The sequence below is a fragment of the Artemia sp. Qi Xiang Cuo genome, chromosome 20 (assembly GCF_049724085.1).
Source record: "Artemia sp. Qi Xiang Cuo chromosome 20, ASM4972408v1, whole genome shotgun sequence".
Lineage (NCBI taxonomy): Eukaryota > Metazoa > Arthropoda > Branchiopoda > Anostraca > Artemiidae > Artemia > Artemia sp. Qi Xiang Cuo.
In genome coordinates, this window is record NC_142813.1 from 16,258,680 (window position 1) to 16,277,938 (window position 19,259).

Here is a 19,259-nt window from a genome sequence, read left to right on the forward strand (position 1 = left end):
CATGCATAGCTGTGTCGACCTTAGGTGGCCCCTCTGTGGAAAATTTCCCACGAAAAATTCCACTATATAAAGTTCCTCCCATGTAGAATTCTTCCACAGGGAAATTACCTCCGGACAACTCCATCCCTGCTGCAAAATTCTTCCCCGAAAATTTTTTGCTTACAATTATGACTGAAAAATACTCCTTAGCACACTTTTATTTGAAGAAAGACTAGTTTTCATTCAGTTTCTGATTCTTTTTAAGGTCATTGGGAAATATTCCTGTGTGGAAAACACCCCTTCCCTTGGAAAGTTTCTCCCCAAGAAATTTCCCTTGGAGAATTTCTCCTGGTGATGATTTTCCCATGGAAAATTTCTTCCGTGGAAAATCCCGCCCGTAAAGATCCCCAGAGAATTGCAACTCCGATGAAAACTTCCTCCTGACAATTCCCTCAAAGCACCTCCACATGTACAATGGGATCAACAACGAGAAAGTAAGACAAATAACACAAATTTTGTATACCAATTATGGCTAATTTTCCAAATGTAAAATTTCCCCTGAAAAGGTTAACCCCAGAAACTGCCATCCCAATGGGAAATTCTCCCCGTAGAAAATCCGTCCCCAGAAGATCTCCTCCCCCCCCTTAGAAAATGTCTGTATCCTTTCCTATAACATCTACTATATTCAAACCATGGGCAAATTTTATAATTTGCGGCCCTTCCTCTAGAGGCTCTGAGAGATCAAATCATCTCCAAACACATATCTATTGTACCTTTCAACTATACTGAACAAAGGGCTATCTAAACATTTTGATCAGACGACACTCAGGAAAAAAAGGCGTGGGATGGGAGCTTCTTGTCCTTCAATTTTTTGGTCACTTAAAAAGGACACTAGATTTATAATTTTCGTTTGAACGAGCCCTCTTGCGATATTCTAGTACCATTGGTTCGATACGATCACCCCTGGAAAAATAATAACGACTAATAAAGACGAATCCGTGAATTCTTCTTCTGGCAAGCACTACAAAATTTCATATTTTTATAGATAGGAGTTTGGAATCTCTACAGTGTGGTTCTCTGATACGCTGAATCTGACGGCGTGATTTCCATTAGGATTCTTTGACTTTTAGGGGGTATTTTTCACCTTTTTCGAAAATTTGGAAAATTTTTTCAGGCCCGTAGGCTTTGATGGGTAACACTAAACTTAATGAATATTATATATTTGGATGCAGCACAATCAGCTAATTCTTTTGGTACATCTGTTGATATCAAAATTAATTCCAGATCATCAAGAATCCAATTTATTTTCTTTTGCTAACTTTTGATTTTCAGTTAGTAATACATGATAAATAGATAGATGGTTTTGCCTGACTATTTGAAGCCGGAAGCGATTGTTAACGAAAAAGGTGTCTGCTTGCCTATTGTTTTGACTGTAGGGTAAAAGCAAGGACAAATAAAATCGTTTATAGATTATAAAATACAAACTTGTAAAGAATATCAAGAGTATTTGCAGATATTTGTCTGTGGGAAAGAGCAAGCAACCCCCAAAAATACAGTATAAAACGTAAAAAATAGTAGAAAGTAAGTAGTTAAGTAAATTTAGTGCTAGATAAGTATTTTTAGCACTAATTTGGTGAAAAATGACATTTTTATTACAAAAATATGCATCCAACTGGGAAATATTCTATTGTATTTCATACATTTGCAAAATATGTCCCTTTTATGTCCCAAATTTCTAAAATATGTCCCTTTTTTGCCCTATTATGTCATTGTGTCCCGGCACATAGGAATATGTCCAATTGGTAACACTGGTCAATACCAAAGTATAATCATCTACTGAATAAGTACAGTCAAAACTCTCCAAAAGTGACCCCACGTACCTCAGCGCCTCTAGAGGGTAAATGTTGTACTACTTAATCGCTCCGAGCCAGTAAATTAAATCTAATACAGCTTTTACGGAACAAGTATAATCACCTACGGAACTTGTGATTTATGCGCCAGGTTCGCATAGGTATGGAATCCTCTCCGGAGACGCGGACAAAGGGTCACTTTTTTGTGTGGAGAGGATCGGTTTTGTCAGTACTTGTTCTGTATATGTTTATACTTTGGTCAATACCGGTTTCTTGTGTCTGCTATACAATCTGCCAGAAACCAGGCAACCGTGATTTGAACTATTTCCGAGCTCCAAGATAGGATACCGGTGTTAGCCAGATCCAATTAAGGAGCTCTTCAAAAATTGGTAATAACTAAAGATCAATCCGTTTCTTCAGTTAAACAAGAGACTTGTTCTAAGTTTATACTTTTTCTCAAAAAACATTTCTATGAAAGATGAGCCTTACGCAACAATTTATTTATTTGAAATAAATCATTTTATTTACATTATTGAACATTTAAAATCTTTATAAAATCTTCATTACAAACTTACAAAAAAATCCAAAATTTTTTGTAATATATTGTGTAGCCAGTAAATAAACCTGTCAAAATTTTAACTGCGAATAGTTTTCTTATCATGTTTGAGGTCCTTATCATGAGGTTCTTATCATGTTTGAAGTGAATATCCCCTGGTGTTTAAATTAAAACTAACTTGTCATTGCAGCTATTAAAATCTATCCTCATTTTAAATCAAACCTAGGAGGGGAGGGGCTCTACTAAAATATATAATTTTTAAAATTTAAGAGACAAAATGTTTGTTTTGTCAATATTTATGTCAATTTAGTTTATTTTCTCTACAGAAATACGAAGAAAATGAACATTTTTAACGGATTTACAAATACATAGTTTCGGAATCTAGGGGAGCTGTTAGACCCCCCTCCCCTTTTCGAGCCACTGAGAGCAGTGGTTGCTTCATTCATTCTAGCTAATTTTAAAGTAAAATAAAACGTTTTTCTAATGGAAAAAAGGGCGAAGCATGTTCTTCTGATGGAATTTATTTGAAAACACTTTGATTTTATAAAATTAATCAGAGGCAACGCTGTAGCGTTGCCTATAGTAAAGACCATACGGCTCCAATGTTTTATGATTTATTGATTATTTTTTTCCCCAGAGGCCCTTCATGTGGAAGGAGTCGCCGTAAGAACTTCAAAGGGGGCTCATACGATTGAAAATCGAGAGTTCTAGTGCCATTTTTAATAAAATGGCGCTATAAGGTTTTTATAGAAGGTGTTGTAGAAACTTCAAAACAGGCTCATTCGATTGGAAATTCAAAGGGCTAGTGCCCTTTTTAATAGTCGAAAGTGACTGGAGGGCAACTAGCTCCCCGCCTAGCCCATCATTTCCCCAAACACATCCAATTAAAATTTTGAGATAGCCATTTTTTTCAGCGTAGCTGATTTCCACATAGAAAATATGTTTTTGAGGAGGACACTCCCCCACAACCCTCCAGGCAAGGGTTTAAAGTTATGCCCTGGGGGCATTTAAGGTTTTTATAGAAGGTGTTGTCGTAGAAACTTCAAAAAAGGCTCATTCAATTGGAAATTCAAAGGGATAGTGCGCTTTTTAATAGTAAAAAGTAAATGGAGGGCAACTAGCCCTCCCCACGCTCATCAGTCCCCCTAACACATTGAATCAAAATTTGGAGATAGCCATTTTTTTCAGCGTAGTTGATTTTCAGATAGATAATATGTTTTTAAGGAGGACAATCCCCCACAACCCTTAGGGCAAGGGTTTTAAGTTATGCCCTGGGGGCATATAAGGTTTTTATAGAAGGCCTTGTCGTAAAAACTTCAAAAAATGCTCATTCGATTGGAAATGAAAAGAGCTAGTAACCCTTTTCATAGTCGACAGTAATTGGAGGCAATTAACCCCCCTCTCGTGTCAATTTGTCTTTCGAACCTATCTGGTACTGAGATAAGGATAGTCGTTTTGATAAACAGGGTTTGGATGCGTTGAACTTAGCTCCTTGAGGATGGAAACTTCTCCGCAATCGTTTTGGCAAGGAGGGTAGGCTACGCAATGTAGGAAGCTAAGGTTTTTTATAGATAACGTTGTCATAGAAACTTCAGAAAGGGCTCATTCGTTTGGAAATTTAAATGGCGAGTTCCCCTTTTAATACTCAAAAATGATTTAAAGATAACTTACACACCTTCCACGCTCACTGTTTCCCAAGACACGTCCAATCGAAATGTTGATTTAGCCATTTTGTTCAACGCTGTTAAAAGTTATGGGAATTATAAGTTTGAGCATGACACTCTCCCACAGTCTTCAGGGGCAAGGGTTATAAGTTATACCCTGGAGGCATATATGGTTCTTATGGAAGGAATACTTGTATAAACTTCAGAGAGGGCTAATTTGATTGGAAATTGAAAGTTATAGTTGACTTTTTAAGCGTCAAAAGATATTGGAGGGTAACCAGCTCCCCCCCTCCCCCCCCCCCAAACCCTTTTTTACCAAATGCAACCGATAGAAATTTTTAAGATAGCTATTTTGTTATAAATAGTTCAAAGATCATATAACAAAAATTCCGGTGTTGACACAACCCACCAGCGTTGTAAGTTATACACCAGCGTTGTTTAGGAGCAGACGTTGTAAGTTATGCCCTGGGGGCATAGGCTATATGGGTCTTACGGAAGGGATGCTCGTACTAACTTCAAAGAGGGATCATTTGATTGGGAATTGAAATTTCTAGTTCAATTTTTAAGAGTCAAAAGAGATTCGAGGGCACCTAACCCCCCCCCCCCCCCCCCCCCTTTTTCCTCAAACCCATCCGATAAGTACTTTGAGATAGCTTTTTTTTAAATAGTTCAAAGAACATATAACAAAAATTCAGGGGTCAACACAGCCCCCCAGGGCCTGAGGGCATGTGTTGTAAGTTATGCCCTTGGGGAATATATGGTTCTTATTGAAGGGATAATCGTAAAAATTCAGAGATGGCTCATTTGATTGGAAATTGGAAGTTCTAGTTCAGTTTTCTAGAGTCAAAAGAGATTGGAGGGCAACTAGCCCCCCCCCACACCCCTTTTCCCCCAAATGCATACAATAAATATTTTGAGATAGGCATTAAGTTAAATATTTCTCAAAAGTCAGATAACAAAAACTATGGTGTCATCACAACCCTCCAGGGCCCGGGGGCCAGCGTTGTAAGTTATGCCCTGGGGCATATATTGTTCGTATGAAAGGTATACTCGCATAAACTTCAGAGAGGGCTCATTTGATTGGATATTGAAAGTTCGAGCTCACTTTTCAATAGTCAAAAGACATCCGAGAGCAGCTATCCCCCAACCCATCTGATGGAAGTTTTGAGATAGACATCTTGTTAAAAATAGTTCAAAGGTCAGATAAGAAAAAATCTGGTGTCAATAGAACCCCTCAGGGCACAGATGAAGGCGTTCTAAGTCATGCCCTAAGGACATGTATGTTTCTTATGAAAGGGATGCTCGTATAAACTTCATAGAGGTCTCATTTGATTGGAAATTGAAAGTTCTAGTTCACTTTTTAAGAGGCAGGAGAGTTAAACTATCCCCCCAACGCTCTTTTTTCCCCAAACCCATCCCCTGAAAACTTTGAGATAGCAATTTTCTTGGATATTTTTGAAAATTTCGATATCGAAAAAACCCCCAAAGTCGAGGGGATAGGCGTTATAAGTGTTGTCCTGGGGGCGTATATGCTTCTTATGAAAGGGATGTTCGTATAAACTTCAGAGGGGGCTCATTTGATTGGAAATTGAAAGTTCTAGTTCAGTTTTTAAGAGTCAAAAGATATCTGAGGGCAACTTGCCCCCCCACACACCCTTTTTCCCCAATTCCATCTGATAAATTTTTTATAATAGCCATTTCATTAAAAATAGTTCAATGGTCAGATAAGAAAAATTCCTGTGTCGACGGAACCCGCCAGGGCCCGGAGGCAGGCGTTATGAGTAATGCTCTAGGGGCATATATAGTTCTTATATGGAAGCGATGCTCGCATAAACTTCGGAGAGGGCTCATTTGTTTGGAAATTGAAAGTTATTGTTCCCTTTTTAAGAGTCAAAAGATATCGGAGGGCAACTAGCCCCCCCCCCTCCTCCTCCACGCCCTAAATGCATCAGATAAAAATTTTGAGATAGACTTTGATTTTGTTAAAAATAGTTCAAAGTTCGGATAATGAAAAACTCTGGTATCGACACAGCCGCCCAGGGTCCGGGGGTAAGCGTTGGAAGGTATGCCTGGGGGCATATATGGTTGCTATGGAAGGGAATCTCGTATAAAATTTCCTAGAAGGCTCATTCGATTGGAAATTGAAAGTTGTAATTCACTTTTTGAGAGTCATAAGTGGTTGGTGGGCCGCTAGCCTCCCCCCTCTCTCCATTTATTTTTTTCCCAGAGGCACTTCATATAGAAGGGGTCGTCGTATAAACTTCATAGGGGGCTCATTCAATTGGAAATCAAGAATCCTAGTGCCCTTTTTAAGAGTCAAAAGTGATCAGAGGGCAACTGGCCCCCAAAGCCCTTTTTCTCCAAATACATCTGATAAAAAATTTGAGGTAGCCATTTTGTTAAAAAAGTTGAAAGATCATATAACAAAAACACCTTTACGTATGGTCATTTCGTTAAAAATAGTTCAAAGATCAGATAAGAAAAACTCCTGTGTCAACCCCCCCCCCCACAAGGGCGGGGGACGGCGTTGTAAGTATTGCTCGGGGGGCATATATTGTTCTTATGGAAGGTATGCTCGTATAAACTTCAGAGAGGGTTCATTTGAATGGAAACTAAAAGTTTCAGTTCATTTTGTCAGAGTGTAAAAAGATCAGAGGGCAACTAGCCCCTCCCGCCCTCCACGCCTTTGGGCGTATCGGATGGATAAACCCATCGGATAAAAATTTCATGTGACCATTTTGTTAAAAATATCTCAACCATCTGATATTAAAACTCCAGGGTCGACACAACCCCCCAGGGCCCAGGGATAGGCGTTGTAAGTTTTACTCTGGGGATATATATGGTTCTTATAGAAGGGATACTCGTATAAACGCCAGAGAGGGCTCATTTGATTGAAAATAGAAAGTTCTAGTTCACTTTTAAAGAGTCAAAAGAGACCGAAGCTTAATCTAGTCTCCCAGGGCCCTTTTCCCCAAATCCATCCGATAAAAATTTTGAGATAGCAATTTTGTTAAAAATAGTTCAAACATCAGATAATAAAAACTCCGAGGTTGACACAAACCCATTTTTTCCCTTTGATATTGTTACTTTGATATTAGTTTTGTTACTTTGATGAGTATTTTATTTTTTTTTAAAGTTTGATTTTGAAATAAGGAATTTTTAAAAACTTGTAATTTTTTGCAATCAAAAACGAACGAAAATTAATTAATAGAAACTTTCCGAAAAATAAGTTTTCAAAGAAAAGTAAATGCCATTTTAAGCTTATCCTCAACAGATGAAAATATCTTTTAAACTTCAAACTCAAAACGACCAGAAATTACTACTAAGGAACAAATGAAACCCAAAACGAACAGAAATTAAATTAGGAATCATAGCAAAAACATTCAACAAGTAATAATATAAATGAATAAATAGATCTTAAAGCGAGTAATGCTTAGATTGAATATGAGAATCAAGCTTAAAATGAAAAAAAAAAAATTCCTATTGAAGTATAAATGAAACTTAAAACGAAGAGAAATTAAATAAACAATTAATGCAAACAAACATAAAATAGATACGAATGCAAAAATAAAAATAAATCTTAAAACGAGTGAAACTTAAACTGAATATGCAAATCAAGCATAAAATGAACAAAATTTACCATAGACAATAGTCTAGGTATGACCTCCTTCTCTCAATGTAAAAGTCTAAGACCTACAGCGTCATTGGCGCATTACTGAAAACTATATGCGCCTTGAACAGTCTTGGAAAGTACGCGTACGAACAACATCAAATTGAATATTTGATGAATAATGATATTAAATATTGAAAGATCAATCAGTTCAAGAATTTATTTCACTGCAATTGTATTTTTATTTTCAATACTGTAAGAACTGGAAAAGAAAATATTTGTAATATAATCCATTTTCAGTTAAGCGCCAATGACGCAGTAGGCTTTTGGTTTTTATTTACAGTTAGGAAAGGAGGCAGTATCCAAACACTTGTCTGTAGGGAAACTATATTCGTCTTTAACAACTTTAAAAAGAGCTAATAAATTAAACTGAATATTTTATGTATAATGATATTAATTGCTGAAAGCTCATCGGTTCAAAATGTTACTATAATTTTAATTTTTATTTTCAATATTAAGTACAAAAGAAAATATTTGTAATATAATTGGTTTTCAGTAAAGCACCAATGACGCAGTAAGTTTTAGACTTTTACAGTGAGAGAAGGAGGTCATACCCAAACTCTTGTTTGTGGTATGTATGTATTCATACTATATATGAATATCTCGTCTCCACTACAAAAAAGTGATAGTAAGAGAGCAACAACACTAAAAAAGTACATTATTAAGAAAGAGTTTTTATGAAAAGAGTTGTCGTAGAAGCTTCAAAAAGGGCTGATTCAATTGGAAATTGAAATGGCTAGTGATCTCAACGCTGTTGAAAGTTCAGGAAATTATGTCTTAGAGCAGGAAACTCCCCCACAGTCTTCAGGGCAAGGGTTATAATTTATGCCCTGGGGGCATATCAGTTTTTTTAAAGCTTTGTCACAGAAACTTGAAAAAGGGCTCATTCGATTGGAAATTCAAATGGCTAGTGCCCTTTTAATAGTCAAAAGTGATTGGAGGGCAATTTACCCCCCTCTCACGGCCCCCTTTCCCCCAAACACATCCCATTAGAATTTTTAGATAGCCATTTTGTTCAACGTCGTTGAAAGTTTTGGAAATTAGGTCTCTGAGGATGATAACCCCCCGCCCCCACAGCCCTCAGGGCAAGGGCGGTAAATTATGCCCTGGGGACATATAAGGTTTTTATAGAAAGCGTTTGCGTAGAAACTTGAAAAAGGGCTTATTCAATTGCAAATTGAAATGGCTAGTGCCCTTTTTAATAGTTGAAAATGATTGGAGGGCAACTAACCCCCTCTCACGCCCACCATTTCCCCAAACACATACAATCAAAAGGTCTTTTAGGATGACACTCCCCCCACAGCCCTCAGGGTTAAGGTTGTAAGTTAACCCTGGGGGGGGATATAATGTTTTTATAGAAAGCATTGTCGTAAAAATTTCAAAAAGGGCTCATTCGATTGGAAATTGAGGGCAGCTAACCCCCCCCCCACAAACACACACACAACCACACACGCACACGTCGTATTGTCCCGAAATGCATCTAATAGAAATTTCGAGATAGTTATTCTATCCAAAATGGTTTAAATATCATATAACAAGGCCTTAGGGGTTGAAACAATCTCCAGAGATTAGGGCAAGGGTTGTAAGCTAGGCCCAGAGGTTATTTAAGGTTTTTATGGAATAGATGGTTGTTTAACTTTAGAAGAGGCTCGGTCTTTCTCCATGAAAAAGACAATGTAAACATAAAACGAACAAAAATCAATTAAAAAAACTTTTTACACAAAACAAGTTTAAAAAAAAAAACAGTAAAGAACTCCATTAAACAAAAATGAACAAAAATAGAATCAAACACTCTACCACGCATAAAACTACAACAAATCAGTATCAATAAATAAATGAAACCCAAAACAAACTGAAATTAAAATAAACAACAGACTCGAACTCAAAACAAGCAGATATTAATATGAGCAGGGTTCTACACCCCTAAACTCTGACTTTCTAAAAGCCAGAATGTAATTTGTGCTTTGCTGAAAAGATTCCATCAATTAAGATTTGAAGGAATAAATATCAGCATATGTATATTAAACTGAAAATGCAGATTTTTTTCAGTAATTTCATTTCACTTTTTTTTCAGTAAAGTACAAGCTACATTCTGGCTCAAGAATCAAGATGAAGATTCAAAACCTTGCTCTGCTACTAGATGTATATCTTCTGATCGTTTTCAACAGTCATTGCTGTTGACAATGAGGGTACTTCGTGTGGTTCTAGGGGAATAACCCCCCCCCCCCGCGGAAAATACCCCCCGGAAAATACCCCCCCCCCCCGAGGAAAATACCACCCTGGAAAATACCCCCCCGCCGCGAAAAATACCCCACGTGGAAAATAAGGCTTTCCAAATTTAAGAATTTTATTTGAGTTTTTTTATTTCCCTAAGGGGATGGAATTTTGGTACTTGTGTATTATGTGCCACTCACTCAAGTTTACGCTGTGTAAAATTCGTGAACACACCGTTTTTTTTTTTGGTTAGTTTCTTCGTTACTTTAAAAATAAATTTGCGCTATGGATTTGCACATTAGGGGGAGGGGGGTAAGCATAACGGGTCTGCATGCAAAATATGTTTGGTACAATTATTCTGCATATTAGATAGATAGACGAATAAGTGTATTTTAAAGCCAAATACTCGGCCATGAACACAGTAAAATAACATAAATGAATATAGTGAATGGGGTGTGTTTGTGTTTAACCCCCCCCCCCTCAAAAAATGCCCTCCCCCACGAAAAATACCCCTCCCCATAGAAATATCCTCTGGACAATTCAATCCTGGCGAAGATTTACCCTGGACAATTACCCTTAACATCCCCACGCGTAAAATTAAAATGGGAAAGAGAAAGCAAGAAATATAAAGAAATTTCGTATATGAATTCTTGCAAATTCACCCAGCGTAAAATTTCTTCTTAAAATTTCATCTCCTGGAAACTATTTAAAATTCTCCCAGCAGAAAATTCGTCCTCCGCTCCCCACCCGAAAAATGTATGCATACTTCCCAATAACAAATAAAACAAAGGGCGATTTTTATAACATAAAAACCTTTCCCCAGGTGATGTAGGGGGTCATTTTATCTCCAAAGACATAGTTGTCGATAAGCTATCTCTAAATTTTGATTGGACGATTTTGGGGAAAAGTGACGTGGGAGGGGGCCTAGTTGCCAAGGAAATTGAAAGATCTAGTGCCGTTTCAAATAGTCGAAAGTGACTGGAGGGCAACCACACCCCCCCCCCCCCCACCACGCCCATCAAATCCCAAAATACTTAAATTAAGAATACTACAAATGCGTCAGCTCTTTTTATAGCTTTGAGTTTACAGATAAATAGATTAAGCGTACTTAGCCAGAGTGGAGTTGGATATTAATAAAACTACAATATTGTTAACTGGTGGAACCCATTTGGAAATAATATAGAAATAAGAACTTTGGGTCCAGAATGCTTATATCTGAAATAGATCCCTACTTTGATTATTATTTTCTTACCCTAATAGTCATATCTAACTTCACCCTGTTACCGCTTCCCTGCCGCGTGGAGGTGACGCTGAAAGTACTCTTGGTTCCGTTTGTTTGACAATGTATATACGTATTATTTAACAAAATACACATTATCCGGCTTAATTTCCAAATCAAAAGTAATAGGGAAGGCCCACCACCACAAATAGCAAGACACTCACTATGAAAATAAAGCCTACAACCAATAAAGACAAACTGAAAACTAAAAAGCCTATTAAATAGAAGTGGCCATATACCGAGAAAGAATTATTTTCTGACTTCAACTATAAAAAAAAGAACTGACTAAAACTGTAAAAAAAACTCAAATAAAAGTTTCAAATTTAGAAACCTTATTTTCCACAGGGGGGAGGCTATTTTTCACGAGGGTATTTTCCAAGGAGGGGGTATTTTTCGCGGGGGTTACTTTCCGAAGGAGGGGGTATTTTTCGTGAGGAGGGCATTTTTGGGGGGTTAAAAATCCCCCCCCCCCCATTCACTATAATCATTTATGTTATTTTACTGTGTTTATGGCCGTATATTTGGCTTTAAAATACACTTATTTGTCCATCTATCTAATATGCAGAATAATTGTACCAAACACATTTTGCATGCAGACCCGTTATGCTTACCCCCTCCCTAATGTTCAAATCTATAGCGCAATTTTTTTTCTAAAGTAATGAAGAAACTAACAAAAAAAAAAAACGGTGTGTTCCCGAATTTTACACAGCGTAAACTTGAGTGCGTGGCGCATAATACAGAAGTACCAAAATTCCATCCCCCTACGTAAATAAAAAAATGGGAGGGCATTTTTTGGGGGTTAAACACCCCCCCTCCCCATTCACTATATTCATTTATGCTATTTTACTGTGTTCATGGCCGTATATTTGGCTTTAAAATACACTTATTTGTCTATCTATCTAATATGCAGAATAACTGTAACAAACACATTTATCATGCAGACCCGTTATGCTTGACCCCGCCCCCTAATTTGCAAATCTATAGCGCAAATTTATTTCTAAAGTAACGAAGAAACTAACAAAAAAAAGCGGTGTGTTCTCGAATTTTACACAGCTTAAACTTGAGTGAGTGGCGCATAATGCACAAGTTCCAAAATTCCATCCCCCTACGGAAATTAAAAAAATAAAACTCAAATAAAATTCTCAAACTTGGAAAGCCTTATTTTCCACGGGAGGTATTAATTTTTTTTTTTTTTTGGGGGGGGGGTATTTTCCGCGGGGGGTATTTTCCATGGGGGGTATTTTCCGCGGGGGTATTTTCTGTGGGGGTTATTTTCCGGGGAGGGGGTGTTTTCCGGGGGGGGCTATTTTTCAGGGGGGTATTTTCCGGAGGGGTATTTTCCGGGAGGGGTATTCGCCGGGGGGGGGGGGTGTAAACACCGGCCACCACTTTGTGTAACCTTCATTGACTGTTATTTTTAGATACTTCCATTTGACGATACGCTCTGCGTTAGGGAGCCATGCCTGAACTATGAAGATTGCGTCTCAGTGCTGAAATTTGGAAATGCTTCATATTTTATAGCAAGTGATACAGTTCCATTTAGACCTATTTATCCAGTCAATACCTTTGCTTGTCGATGCCCAGCAGGATTTACTGGTAAGCTATTTTCAATAAAGCGGTTAGTGACAAGTTCCAAGTTGGCGAACTTGATGACGTAAAACTTAATTTTGCACTTTATTTGCGGCGGTTTCCCCCCATGTTTTGGTTAATTTTCATAATTCCTTTCATCAAAAGTTCCATACTGTTTTGGAAAGTAGAAGAAAACTTGTTAAATACTTGGGAACATTTTACTAAAATAGTGGGGAAAAAAAAAAAGAAATATTAGCGTCTCTCATTTTGATAAGTATTCACGTTGGTATATAGCTTTATTTCCCCCTAAATATTACCTGAGTGAGTGGTGAAGCGGAACTCTCTTCAGATATGTTTCTAATTATACAGGGTTAAGACCCAACCATGTTCAAAATAATGAACTCACTTCCTTTTTCTAAAGTAAGAATTGGTTTTCATGGTTGACTTGCCTCTTCCAAGTCATTTTGTACTTAATCAATCATTTTAGAAAGTTTACTCACTTAGAGGCTCTTAATGGATAAACTTGGCAATAGTGAAATTTCACTGGCTAACTGCCAATGCAGGATGTACAATTTCTTTTTTCCTCATAGATGATGCTAATCAGTCAAAAATGGAAAGGCTCATTAAAGGCTTTCCTTGTGATTTTTTTTTCAGCTTTTGAGAGAGGTTGCAGCACTTTAGAGAGATGTTTCGAAATTGATAGAAAGCTAGTTTTGGTCAAAACTCGGTTGACAGGAGACTTTATAATGAAAAAACGTGCTTCAACTAAACGTTTTAAATTTTTCTAGCATATTTCTGATGATATTCTTATAAAGGTATGTACGGTATGTATCCAAACCATGTGTCTTTGACTTGCTTAAGTTGCCTGTGGAAGTTTTATATTTATAACAAATGACTCTTAAAAAGGCAAATAGACAAAGGGAGAGGCCAGTGAGGCACTCACAGGAAAGAGGCTTTTGAACCCTCTCTCCCCGTGATCTTAAGATTCCTACGGTTATTTTTCATACTTCCTTGTTAGCTAGTACACACTCGAGAATTTGTATCGCGAAGATCATACTTATTATACAACTTATATACAACTTATTATAGCGGCAATTTCAAATTTCATTTTAGCATGGAGGCCAATTGGAAACTTTTTCTTTTAAGTTGGAAAAAGGATTTTTAGAGGAAAGACTTGATGATAAAGGTTCTCCCCTTCGATAATATGTTAACTAGGATCATTAAACATATTTTAAAGTATAAATTGTTTTCTTAACATGTCTCCTTATGAGAGGCCAGAATTCTGAATTTATACCCAAATTAATATTAAATTTGGATTCAGGATGCAATTCTGACTATAGAGGTAAATTTGAACTTTACCACCACCCCATCCAAAGGGCTGGGCACCAGAGTTACCAACATTTCGGTCAATGAATATGTCCCTTGAGCATCCAAAAATGTGTCCTTTTCAGCCAAATTATGTCCGTATATTTCAGAAACTAGTTTTTTACGACTTGAAAACTTTTTTCAAACTGGTCAGTTAACATCGAATATAATGAAAACGAAAAAGATTCATTTAGTACATTCATACAGAATGAACTAGTTCGAAACAGGGTTGCCACCCTGAACTGGAAGAATTTACTAAATCGGAGAGGAAAAATTTACTAGATCGCATCTGTTTTTACTAAATGCTAAAAAAAAAATTTTTGCGCGTGCGCCCACGCGCACCATCACGCATCGATTTTTACTATAGGCGGATAATCAATACGGTTTTCACAATCTTTTTTCCTTTTTTCTTTTTTTTTTCTCTTTTCCTCTTTTCTTTCGTTTTCATAGTATGTTTTAAAATTCCAGTATGTTTATGTTTGTTTTAAAATTCCAGAAACTTACAAGTTCAAAAATCCTTTTTTGGATATATATATATATATATATATATATATATATATATATATATATATATATATATATATATATATATATATATATATATATATATATCCAAAAAAGGATTTTGAACTTGTAGGTTTCTGTTACATTTCTTCTATATATATATATATATATATATATATATATATATATATATATATATATATATATATATATATATATATATATATATATATATATATATATATATATATATATATATATATATATATATATCCAAAAAAGGATTTTTGAACTTGTAGGTTTCTGTTATATTTCTACTTACTTTTAATTTCTCTCAGCAGGCTCCTTTTTCCTCAATAAAAATTTTCAAACTGAGGAGATTCACCTAATCACCTTGGGTGGTTGACTTTTGTTTTGATTCCAATAGATTCCCAATCATCACAAATCCAAGTGTCATTATAGCTTCATTTTTAGTTGGTAAGATTTGATACACATAAAGCTGATTTTGTCGACCTTTAGACGCCGGAAGTGAAGTATCTGTTTATGAAAATAGGTGACTGCTTGTCTGCCACTGAGAAAGACAAGCAAAATTGTAAATTGTAAAACAGACAGGCAAAAATTGTAAATTGTCATGTGTTTACGATAATTTTTTTCCCTGAATTCATAGAAAATGAAAAAAAAGTTTTGTTTACTATAAATCCTGACTTTTTACTAGATTTCGGGAAATTTACTAGATTCTCTAAATTTACTAGATTTTTTTTTTTACTAGATCTAATAAAATCCTACTGATGGTGGCAACCCTGGTTCGAAAGCACAAAAGTTATAAAAGCATGTAAACAGTAAAAACTACTTGTGGGAGCTTAAAGCAGCATTCACAAGCGTGTCTAGCTAGAATCCCATGTCTAGAGACGTGTCTAGCCAGAATCCAATGTCTAGGCAACGACCGTTCACAAGTAAAATTCGGTGCTTAGCTAAAACTACAAATTTAGTTTCAAATTGTCATTTCTAGCCAATCAAGAGAGCTTATGCGGAAAAAATTTTACAAATTGTAATCCTTATTTTTACTGTCACAAGATAATGGATGAGATAAACGAAACAATTGCCTTGGCGTGCTTTACTATTATATCTGGTATTGCATATTTGCCTAAAATGAAAAAAATGATTAATGAGAAAACCAAAATTTAATTTCAGTTTTATAATGTAAACATATATGATGAAAATAGTGCACTTGAAACATTCTGATTGGCTGTAATCGAAAATCCTAGACATTGAGTTCTAGAGTCTAGAACTCAATGTCTACCAAGTGCCTTGTCTACCGTGTCTATCTAAGCGCCGAATTTTAATTGTGAACGGTCTTTGCCTAGGCATTGAATTTTGGCTAGACACGTGTCTAGACATGAGATTCTAGCTAGACACGCTTGTGAACGCCGTTTAAGGCTCATCTTCCTACGAAATGAGATACATAAAAAAAAAGTACTTTTTTATGCATCTTCCTTCAAGATGCATAAAAAACTACATTTCAATGGACAAACTCTCAAACTATATTTTAATGAACAAGCTCCTTAGTTCTGTTAAACAACGCCGAAGTGTTGGACGGACAATTTTTAACAATATTGAAAGTATTGAACTTGGTTATCAAACACCTAAATATTTAATCCCTTTAGACTACTCAGTATTTATAAAAAGTAACTCATTATCAAAATAGTTTGTTCAAAGTAAAACATTAAAACTAAGATGAAGAAAATCAAATAAAATTTTTTGTTCAATATTTTTAATTTAATTTTGAATACCAAAACCTAATATATTTGAAACCTTTATGCTTCATAAATGTAGAAAATTTAATCTTTTTTAACCTGACTACTAGATATATACAATCACTCCTGGGAAAAAAATGATAATAAAACACACAAAACGTTTCCGTTCAGGGGGAAAATACAGATATTCCCAGTAGTCCGTTCACATTTCTGATTATTTCTGATATTCGAAACATTTCTGATTATGGTGGCTTCATATATAAGCTCATGGGTACTCTTGAAATGCAAGCAAAACTTGACGGCATATTTTTTTCCGAAAATGCCCTTATTAAGTTGTTTTCTATAATTATACAAACTTTCTTGCGTACTAATAACTGCACTAATTATTAATAAACAAATACATATTTAGGATCACCATAAAAAGCTGATTCTTTGATTGAATGTTATCAAAAGTTAGGCTCTTATACTTTGGCTATTGACAAGGATCGTTATTTACTTACCATTCATTGCTATAAAGGGTATGAAGAATTTGATTATTTTTTTTTGCTCAAATCAAATCAAATAGAAAATATGGTTCTGCAAAACTATAAAGGGGTCACGCAGTCACAAATGAGAACTTATATTTTCCTTATTAAGGATCGAAATCTATTGGCAGGCAGCCAAAAACGGGGCAACACACATTTTTGCCATGGTTTATCCCTATTCTTTTTTCCTTCCTTTGGTTTCCTTATAATTACTTTTCCAGTGGTGTTATTGCCCCCCTGTCCCCCTGGCAGTGCCCATACAGGAGTCAAGCGACGTTGCAGAGCGCTAGGTAAGCTGAGTTGCCCATCAATCAGGGGGGTGACATCCCCAAAGGCATAATTACTAGACCTTTCAACAATGCTGAACAAAATAGATGTTTACAAATTTTGATTGGATGCTGGTTTTCGGAAATGATAGACGCGGGAGGGGGGGGGGGCTTGTCTTCAAATCACTTTTGACTCTTATGAAAGGCTTTAAATTTCTATCAAATGAGTCCCATCTGAAGTTTATGCGACTACCCATTCCATGAAACCTTATATACCCTAGGGACATAACTTACAACCCTTATCCAGGGGTCTTAGAGGTTGCGTCATCGCTGATGGCATTATTATATGTTCTTTGGACCAATTTTAACAAAATGACCATCTTAAAATTTCTGTTGAATACATCTAAAGAAAAGAAGACGTGGGTGGAGGGGGTGACTGGTTTGCCTCTGGTCACTTCAGACTCTTAAAAATGGCACTAGAACTTCTGATTTTCAATCCAGTGAGCCCCCTCCAAAGTTTATAAACCCACCCTTTCATAGAGATCTGATATGCTAATAACGGGGAACTAGCATAACTCGTAGCCATTGCCCTGAAAGTTTTTTTTTCGGAGGGGGGGGGGCGGTGGTCATCCACAAAAAACATAAGTACTGGACCTTTCAAATATGATGAATAAAATTTCATTATCAAAATTTTGATTGGACATGTTTGGGGAAATGACGGGCGGGGGAGGAGGCTGTCGCCCTCCAATCACTTATGACTCCTAGAAAGGGCATTAGAGGTTTTAATTTACAATCGAGCCGCTTTCAAAGTTTCAACAACAACCCTTTCTACAGTATGTGCTTTGGTCAAAAGTATAAATTAAATTGTAACCTTATCACTCTTTCATTCATTAAATGAAAAAATTGGTTTCTCTACCTAAAGTAAGGAGCAACATTAAAACTTAAAACAAAAAGAAACTATTCCTTATTAGAAGAGCTGCCCCTTCTTCAATACCCCTCTCTTCACGCTAAAATCTTTTTAAGAATTTTTAAAAAAGGTTTTGATTCAATTACAAGGCCCTTGTGTTTCAAGAATCGTTCTTAAAAAATCATAGGCAGCGCGCTCGCGCTGCCTAAGTAAAGAACGATGTGGGCACAATGTGTTTTTTTTTTTTTTTTCTCCATACCCGGGCACTTCGTATCGAAGGAGTTGTCGTAGAAACTTCGAAAAGGGCTCATTCGATTGGAAATTGGAGTGGCTAGTGCCCTTTTTGATAGTAGAAAGTGATTGGAGGGCAACTAGCCCCCCCCACGCCCATTCGGTTTTTAAGTCATACCTCGAGGGCATATAAGATCAATGTTGACACAATGTACAGTTTATTATTTTTTTTCTTTAAAAGAGGGTACTTCATATAGAAGGGGCCGTCGTAGAGACTTCCAAAGGGGCTCATTAAATTGGAAATCGCGAGTTCTAGTGCCTTCTTTAATAGTCGAAAGTGATTGGAGGGCAACTAGCCCCCCCCCCTCACGCCAATCATTCCCCCACACAGATCCAATCGATATTTTGAGATAGCCATTTTGTTCAGCGTAATTGATTTCCAGATAGAAATTGTGTTTTTGAGGAGGACACTCCCCCACAACCCTTAGGGCTGGGGTTTTAAGTTATACCCAGGGGGCATACAAGGTTTTTATAGAAGGTATTACCGTAGACACTTCAAAACAGGTGCATCCGATTGGAAAGTCGAAGGGCTAGTTGTCTTTTCAATGGTCGCAAGTGATTAGAGTGCAGCCAGCCCTCTCCACGGCAATCAATCTCCCAAACTTATCCAATCCATAATTTGAGATAGCCATTTTGTTCCTCATAGATGATTTTTACATAGAAAATTAGTGTTAGAGTAGGAAACTCTCCTTCAACCGACAGAGACTGGAATAAAAGGTATACCCTTGGGGCAGAGGAGGTTTTTATCGAAGGCTTTGACATCGAAACTTCAAAAAAGTCTCATTCGATTGGAAATTCAAAGTGCTAGTGCCCTTTTTAATAGTCGAAAGTGATTAGAGGGGAAATAGCCCCCCCCCCCCACGCCCA

At 36.6% G+C, this 19,259-nt stretch overlaps 1 long non-coding RNA gene across 1 annotated transcript in view; it reads left to right on the plus strand.

The window, feature by feature from the left end:
- The first annotated feature begins 12,643 nt into the window (after positions 1-12,643).
- The window catches only part of LOC148939932 (uncharacterized), a 36,444-nt gene continuing 29,828 nt past the window's right edge, over positions 12,644-19,259 (plus strand). Inside the window, exon 1 of the long non-coding RNA XR_016143487.1 lies at positions 12,644-12,808. This is a non-coding gene — a long non-coding RNA (uncharacterized LOC148939932). The remainder of the gene's footprint in view (positions 12,809-19,259) is intronic.